The sequence below is a fragment of the Hyalella azteca genome, unplaced genomic scaffold (genome assembly GCF_000764305.2).
Source record: "Hyalella azteca isolate HAZT.00-mixed unplaced genomic scaffold, Hazt_2.0.2 contig16984, whole genome shotgun sequence".
NCBI classification, from domain to species: domain Eukaryota; kingdom Metazoa; phylum Arthropoda; class Malacostraca; order Amphipoda; family Hyalellidae; genus Hyalella; species Hyalella azteca.
This window is the reverse complement of record NW_025946787.1, coordinates 315,830-324,315: the sequence shown is the minus strand read 5'-3', so window position 1 is coordinate 324,315 and position 8,486 is coordinate 315,830.

Sequence of the window (8,486 nt, the reverse complement as noted above, 5' to 3'; positions counted from 1 at the left end):
AAGCACTGTTAACACCAGAGGCATAATATTAGGCCTTCAAACCTCATGATTTTTAATTCATGAGTTATTGCATCATTTGAATGTAGATGATACGAGCAACAACAATTCCCTTCAAGTTACACAATATCCACAAACGCACACCTCCTTTGACGACGCCTACCATGCCACTAAACTCTCCACTACTACGAGACATTTCGCTCCAAAACATTGAAAAGCCTGTATCATTGTTAGCCTTCAAGTAAACCGTGAAATGGATAAATAATCACAATAAATAATGCACATAATTATATTTCAAGGATGTATTGCATTATTTTGAATGAGATTTTCGCGTGGTATTAGTTCAAACGCGAATGTAAAACTATTTTCTGTCAATTCATATACTTTTAAAGTTCTCCGCCACGCCTTGTAATTGGTGGAGCAGAGTTCCTTGCAGGCAATTGGCTGAATGGCTGCACCAATGGCAAGAGCGGATGAGGATAAAAAAACAGACACACATTGGAATGTGGGTGCTACTCGCTTGTTCGGCAGGAATTCGACGCCTGGGAGGCAGCCTAGCGTTGAAGCGAACTTCAACCGTATCTTGTTCCCACTAAAATATTAAAGTATTTCAGACTGCATCAGACAATTTTTCACGCTCAATCATCATACTTTTTTACGACAACAAACGTAAAGCTTAGAACAAGTACATTGAACTTAGGGGGGAGAGGATATGGTTGAAGGTTAGGTTGCGTGCAGCTGCAGTAGGTAACTCTGATCAAGCAGTCACTACATATCAGTTCGCGGAACGGAGGAATGTGCTACAATAAATTTTCTTTTCCTTGTTTGCTCAACTCGTCCTCTAAGGCGTACTCAAGTCAGGCATTATTGTGAACAATTGACTGCCTTGTTGTAGAGGTTGAAAACCGCATTAACGTAGCATCAGTTTAAACGTCATTGCGGTCGTTTGGAATGCGAGTTCAACGTAGATGCATATCATTACACCTAGACGTACATTCTTTACGGGATTACGAAATAAATACTTATGAATTATTAAATTTAGATGGTTTGAAAGCCAGCAGTGATGCGCGTTCACGCAAATTACCCTAAACTTTCGAACAAACCTTCCTAAACAATGACATGAATAAAATTGATGAATACGTACGAGAATTGAGTAATATTCGTCCGGACCATCTAATTTAGATCGTTCTCATCTAAATAGTACGAAACGGTTATGATTACTGGCATGAATATAGAAAATATCGTGAAAGAAATGAGTGATATTTATTACGACGACCTATAGGTACGAAGATAGGGTAATTACGATAACGATACAGTGATGATAACGAAGGTGACAATAACACCTAATGTGGTTAGGCGATGCGCGACGCGAAGCCCGCACGGGCGACGCTACGTGACAGCGAAGTCTTTGTTTGTTTATGCTAGTTTTTCTTGCTTAGCTCACGCATTCTTTTGTTGGCCTTCTGTAGTTCTTTGTCCGCGACTTGACGTAGATCTGCCTGCTCCCCCTCACTGGATTTAGCAGAAGAAGGGTTAGAAATTTGTCAGTTACTCACATGAATATTTTAGGAGCATTGATCAACGCTATTTCCTGGAGCAATGTCCGACGGCTGCAGGTGGAGCATCAACACTCATCAGCCCCAGCAATGGCATAATAATGATGAACAATATCATCAGCAGTACCATCAACAACAACAGCAGCAGCGTGAACAAAAACAACAGCATTAGGAAGAACAAAAACAGTATCAACATTAACAACAAAAGCAGTAACAGCAACGTCAACAACTGCAGCAGCAACGTCAATAGCAGCAGTACCAACAGCAACATCAACAACAGCAGCAGCAACAGCAGCACTACCAACAGCAACATCAGCAACAGCAGCAGTACCAACAGCAACATCAACAACAGCAACAAGAGCAGCAGCAACAGCAGCACTACCAACAGCAACATCAACAACAACAGCAGCAGCAACAGCAGCACTGCCAACAGCAACATCAACAACAGCAACAACAGCAGCAGCAACAGCAGCACTACCTACAGCAACATCAGCAGTACCAACAGCAACATCAACAACAACAGCAGCAGCAACAGCAGGTTCGCGGCACGGTAGCACATTCCGGGCTCAGTCACTTAATTTTTTCGGCGACGACTAGAGCTCTAAAAATGGCCGCTTTGATAGCGCCTCACGGCTCGACAAGTTATGTGCTTTTTCTGCTCGCAAGCTCATCAAAAAGAGCCGTCTTGCCTGCGTCTCGTAACCTCGAGACAAATTGTCTCGTGCTTTTAATTCTGATAGAAATTTATTGTGAACCGGATCCTAGTTTTGTTAGGGGCAGCCAAACGGGTAAGTTGGTGACGTAGTGGCCTGTAAAATTGAACTTTCATTGTAAATTCAGATAATTTTAGTTGCCTTTGATATTTAAATCGATTGTTGGGCATACGTTCTTAACGTACTGTATGAGTGCATTTTTTCGGCCACGTTTATAAGGTATTGTAGGCCTGGCAAATGATATAAGTTGGAAAACAGGCTACGGGTTTTCATAGAACTCAGAATATATTGACTTTAGCCCCAGTGCTAATCTTATAATTGATCCAACGGATGTTTTGTTTTGGTTCAAGTCGTACTGGAAGATATTCTGATGGCCCTTGGCCAGGCTTCTGTTTGATTATAAGTTAGTTTATTTTTTGGGGGGGAGGTGGGAACAGACGGTGTCCGTTTTTAGCGCATTTTCTCATTTATGGAAAAAATGCACTATTGTGCTTGCCATGTCCGTCTGTCTGTCTGTCCGTCTGTCCGTCCGTCCGTGACCTCAAGTTTTCGTCGACGAGAAAATGCGCTCTCTGTCACTCACTGCAGTGAGTACTGAGTTATATTTTTTCATGGTATGCGGTGTAGGTTTTTTCTTCTCATATGGGGTTGTACATTCATTTTTATTGGGGTATAGGCACATTTGAACCTGGGAAGTCTAGGACACGTATCTCCGAATACTATCCGCGGACGGCAAAAAAAATTCGGCTGACCGGACCAGAAATGTTTGAAGGAATCTGCCGGCTATACAGGACCATTACAGTAGACCTAAGCATCTTCTCCAGATCCAATAGTTTGCCGATCAATTTATTATTACTATTATAAAAATTATTCTTATCATTTTTTCGTAACAAATTTCAAATTGTTTGAGTCAGATTAATGAAGGACTTAAGATTACTTTAAGTGTCTATATCTCTTATGGTAATTTCAGTAAATTTAGAAGATTGTTATAAAGAATGTACGTTTGTATTATCCAAGCATATAAATTTAAAATTCAGATTTTTAAATGTTCCATTCACAGGGAAATCATCTTTTGAATTAATGAATCTAGATTTGTTACTTCACGAAAAGAATTTTGAACAACTGATATATGTGTAAATATAGCTGAGAGTAGGTCGTAATTTCTGGTAACATAACATCGAAAATAAAAATTCATTTATATAGTGAATCCATGCCATTCCCATGGAAAGGCTATATATTCAGAGTCTCTCATATATTATCTCTCAGTTATGATATCCACGAGTTGTTATACAAAACGCTTTAAAACTTAATCCATTAACACTAAAATCCCTTCAGTGAATTTAAAAATTTGTGTGTGAATAACGTAAATGAAATTCGAGTTGCTTACTATTTCCTGCAGCTCGTCTTCGTTAAATATCTCTGCGGCTAATGTACAGTATATCAATGGTGTAAACTGTAAAGCTCGCGCTCTTCAACATAGTTAAACATTCAGTTCAGACCTTTTCAAGTTGATAACTTAAAATTCATATCAGAACAAAGTTACAACGCTAAATTCGACCGTCCTATATACTGTACGATGAACGTGATCAATAATATAATGATCTACGAACTTAACAAATGTTTTAGTGGCCATCAGAACAACAAAATAAATATAAGTATTTTGTTGCTTGCAGGGATCGAGGCCCGCAGCTGCGGTCTCAAGATTATTAGCGTAAAAATCTTCACGATCGTAAATGGAGAATACCGATGCCTATACATATACGGTTGTCGTTATAGGTTAAATGAATTATATTTACTAGAAAATATAAGTTCTCACGCAACCATAAAAGAAGGTTATGTGGCTCATTTCAAGCCAAACCCAATTATGGTTCGCGTTCTGTTAGGAGAAGCCACTTTAGGTTGCCATATTTTTATTAGAATTGCAACATACGGAGAGTCAACTATCACTTTCAACCGCTATGCTCATGCACAGCTTCTTCACCTTGATTCGGTCGCCTGCAGTCAGCAACAAATTCAATTGGCATTCGTTTTCAAATAGTAATATATTTTTACCGGAAAAATCAATCGTACATAATAACAAAATAATTCTGCATTTATGTTAACTCGGCATCAACTACAGATTGCATTCGTCCCCAAGTGAGCGCAATTGGCGTACGCTCTTTGACCCTGCCTACGACCTGCGACTCGTGAAGTGCCGAGCTGTGCACACACAAAGGTCAGGCCACCACAAGAACACTTTCTACTGCACCGGACCCGTGGTATGCGTCCTCAGGAGTAACGAGACGCCGCAACGCTACACTTCATTCAACGCCGGTGACATTTGACCTGCCAGGGTTGGCCAACTGCTGCTGGGCTGTTGCTGCCTTACAAGGAGATGAAGCAGAATGGACAAAAGAAATTCATATTTCAAAGAAATATTTTTATACGAGCCATCATCTCATCGAACTCGGCGAAGGTAAACCATTGAAAATAATAAAATCATTTGATCACTATATAATAAGTGATTGCCAAAATTAAAATTTATTAAATAAAAAGTTTAATTTGTTGCTCCGACTTTGCTCCAAACTTGTCCTCGCATTCTGAATGCTTTTTCAACTTGAATTTTCCCTTAACTCGTGGTGAAGAGAACTGAATATACGAGATTGCGATGAACTTATTAATAAAAAATACTATTTCGCATATGTCTGGGCCAGGTTCTCCATAGTAATCCATAGAGCCTTTTATTTCCCATCCAGCAACTATATCGTTCCCTTGAACTCGTCTCGCTAATGAAGCACCGAACCCAGAATGTATCCTCTGTATTGTCTTAACTGAGTTTGGAAGAAATAATGTGTAATATCTTCGACAAGCTGCCATGGGATTAAATAAGTTAGGATATATGAATCAAAGTTCATGGCCATGTCAGTTTAGGGAAAATTATTTTAATAAACGAGAGCACCAAACGATCGAGTATAAGTACCGTGGAAACATTCCCTAGCTACAATCTTAATAAAACATTATTTTAACAGAATAGGTTGGAAAATTATGTACGCAACGTTTAGGGAGTGAAATAACTCATGTAATTTCTAGAAACAGTGTTTAAATCGTTCCCTCTTGAATTTTCGAAAAACTTAATGGTTTTGGATATTCGGGATAAAACATACCACCAATCAAGTGAAAATTCTGGTGACGTGAGATCGACGTTTGATCGCAGTCACTAACATAGCTCATCTTCAATTCCAACGTGAAATAAGCAAAAGGCTTATTTGTAATTACAACATAATGCATAATAATTCGAAATCCGACACAACATGCAGTCCCCGTGTAAATACGTGGACTGCTGCGACCTTAGACTTGGCAGCGCAAGCGAGTTGAACGCATGCCGCATGCCGCGCCTGTCAACGTTAAAACGGGCACAAGTGGACGTTTTTTCCTCAGCTGAGACGACGTAACTTTTCTATAACACATTCGATGTATATTTGCAAATTCTGATGTTGATGATGAAAAAAATTTATAAACAGACTTTCGAAGGCCACCGTCACCTCGGGAACTATTACCCGCTCTCAATCGTCTGTACAAACTCACAAAATAGCCGAAAAATTTTTCATCATCCTTGGAATGATTAAGATAATTTGTATTCTGATTAATTTTTTACTCTTTTAATGTTTGTCTTTCGGCTTAAAGGGCTAATCTAGTGATTCTGATCTCCATTACTAGAGCGTTAGTTCGTCTATTAAAGGAAGGTTAGTTTAATCGTTACGTATAATAATGTCATTTCAGTGCTGCTTTACCTAATTTTATCATAATTTGAAATCCGCAACAATTCATCATTGGAACTTCAGATCACTATAGGTATTATTAATATTTATGAGCAACTTTATGAAATTTTTTGTCTACTACATAAGTAAGACAGTGCGCGCCAAAACGTAACACACATAAATCTCACTAAAAAATTACTAGGTTGAAAGGCAGTAAAACACGTCCCCGCTGCACTCAACGGACGCGGTGGTTGACTGAACCGGAAGAAATCGTCCTGTTCGCCGCATGCTCGAGCATTCTTTGATTTCTTTTGTCACAAAGAATGTGCCGAGATAACCATATACTCACTGTCATTATATTCATTAGCCTGAAATAAAAAAAAACTGACTCATAAAGCTCACAGTAATAATGTACTTTATGACCATAGCAACGGAATTCTTTTAAGAGTCATGTGAATTTTTGTCCTGTGTTTTGCTTGCATCTCATTTAGCTTCACTTGGATGTATAGAATTCCCCCTTCGCAGCAAACAGATAAACTTTGCATTTATTGCCGTGACAAAAACCAAGATTTTCGTTGGAATGCGTGCAACTTGGCACTGTTTTGGCATTGCTATTTTGCACCTCTGGTAGTTTGAGACTGTGATTACACCTCAGTTTTTGGTTCACTTCTTTCATCGAATTAAAAGTTATTTTCACTTCCCCATTTTTCTAGATAGTTCCATTAAATTACATGTATGACATATAATTTTCGAATACAGTACATTTGAAATTCAATTCTAATCCTAAAACTCTCGTTTTTTTAAATCTCTGCGTGCATTGAAACCACATTTAAATAAGTGCCAACTTCTTGTATGCGCCTAGCTTTCTCGCCTCGGTATGCATCGTTCGTGTGCGTGCATGTTCGGTGCACACCGTACGTGCGTGCATGCGTGCGTACCGCTTCTAAATGCCCATTGTGTAACTGCTCTGAAAATCTCACGGCTCTATTGCTCACGGGGCTTTAAATTTAGCTTTGGAATGCGAGCAATGCCGACGCACAGCATGAAGGTTCAGACCTTTAAACGCATACCTCTGCTCTCTACAGACCTCGAGTACAACCCATGAATGAAAAGCCATCGCTTAGAAATGAGAACGAAGTTTTTTCTTCTGGCCGTAAATTTAAACGTTTTTTTGCTCGCAATTTCTTCCAGTTTTTTTTTTCATATATGACTACGTGCAGTTTTTTATGCCGATGTAAAATTCGTTGTCTTGGTTCTCTGCATCAGGCAGCCTCAGGCTAAAGATGTTGTTGGTAGTTTGAAGCGATGAAGGCTTTATTCTACAATTATTTTCAATTGAAAAATATTTAAATTGTATATATCATATCAGGCACTTCGACACTTTTTGAACAATTTGAGTACATATTATTGAGAGCATCATGGAGCTACAAACTAGTTTTGGAAAGCTCAAAATATTTGTCTTGAAATTTCTTATTTGCGTGATAACTCAAATTCAAAATGCATGAATTGGTTTGCGTTTCAGCACTTGCAAATTTTCTGATCTATCGAAACTCAAATTTACTGATGTTTCGTCTCTAGAATGTTGCAACTGCAGTAGACGAATTTTGGGTACAGCAGTAGGAACGAACATCGCTTCTGTCGAGAAAATTTACTCGCATATCGTCTCGAAACGAAACGTGAGTAAATTTCTTATAAATCGAAACGTAAATTTACTCATGTTTCGTCTCTAGAATGTTGCAACAGCAGTAGACAAATCTTGGGTGCGGCAGCAGGAACGAACATCGCTTCTGTCGAGAAAATTTACTCACGTATCGTCTCGAGACGAAACGCGAGTAAATTTCTTACAAATCAAAATGTTAATTTACTCATGTTTCGTCTCTAGAATGTTGCAACAGCAGTAGACAAATCTTGGGTGCGGCAGCTGGAACGAACATCGCTTCTGTCGAGAAAATTTACTCACATATTGTCTCGAGACGAAACGAGTAAATTTCTTATAAATCAAAATGTTAATTTACTCATGTTTCGTCTCTAGAATGTTGCAACTGCAGTAGACGAATTTTGGGTGCAGCAGAACCTCGCCTGTGACGGCCACTAGAGACTTGCCAGCTCTGGCCGCGGAATGAGAAGAATGCGGCTGAGCCGCGGAGATTTACGAGTCTCGCATGGGGGGACTTTAACGAACTCTACCCTCCGCAGACCGTCCACCACAGCTCGCATTCATAGAATATCTCAAGCAGCTGGCGAGTCCCATTGAGGAAAGCTTACAAACCGTCGTGCGAAGTCTTTCATAGATCCGTTAGTGAAAGAAACTTCTCGGCACGTGTTCGAGTGGCAAAAATTAAAGCACGGTTTAAATTTATACCATTGCACCTCTTGGAACGTATTGGGAATTCATTCAAGTGTGAGAAAAATAAGCTTATTCTGATTCATGTTGCACAGTTATCAAGAACAGTGAGAATAAACAGTGTAATTAAATAAGATTT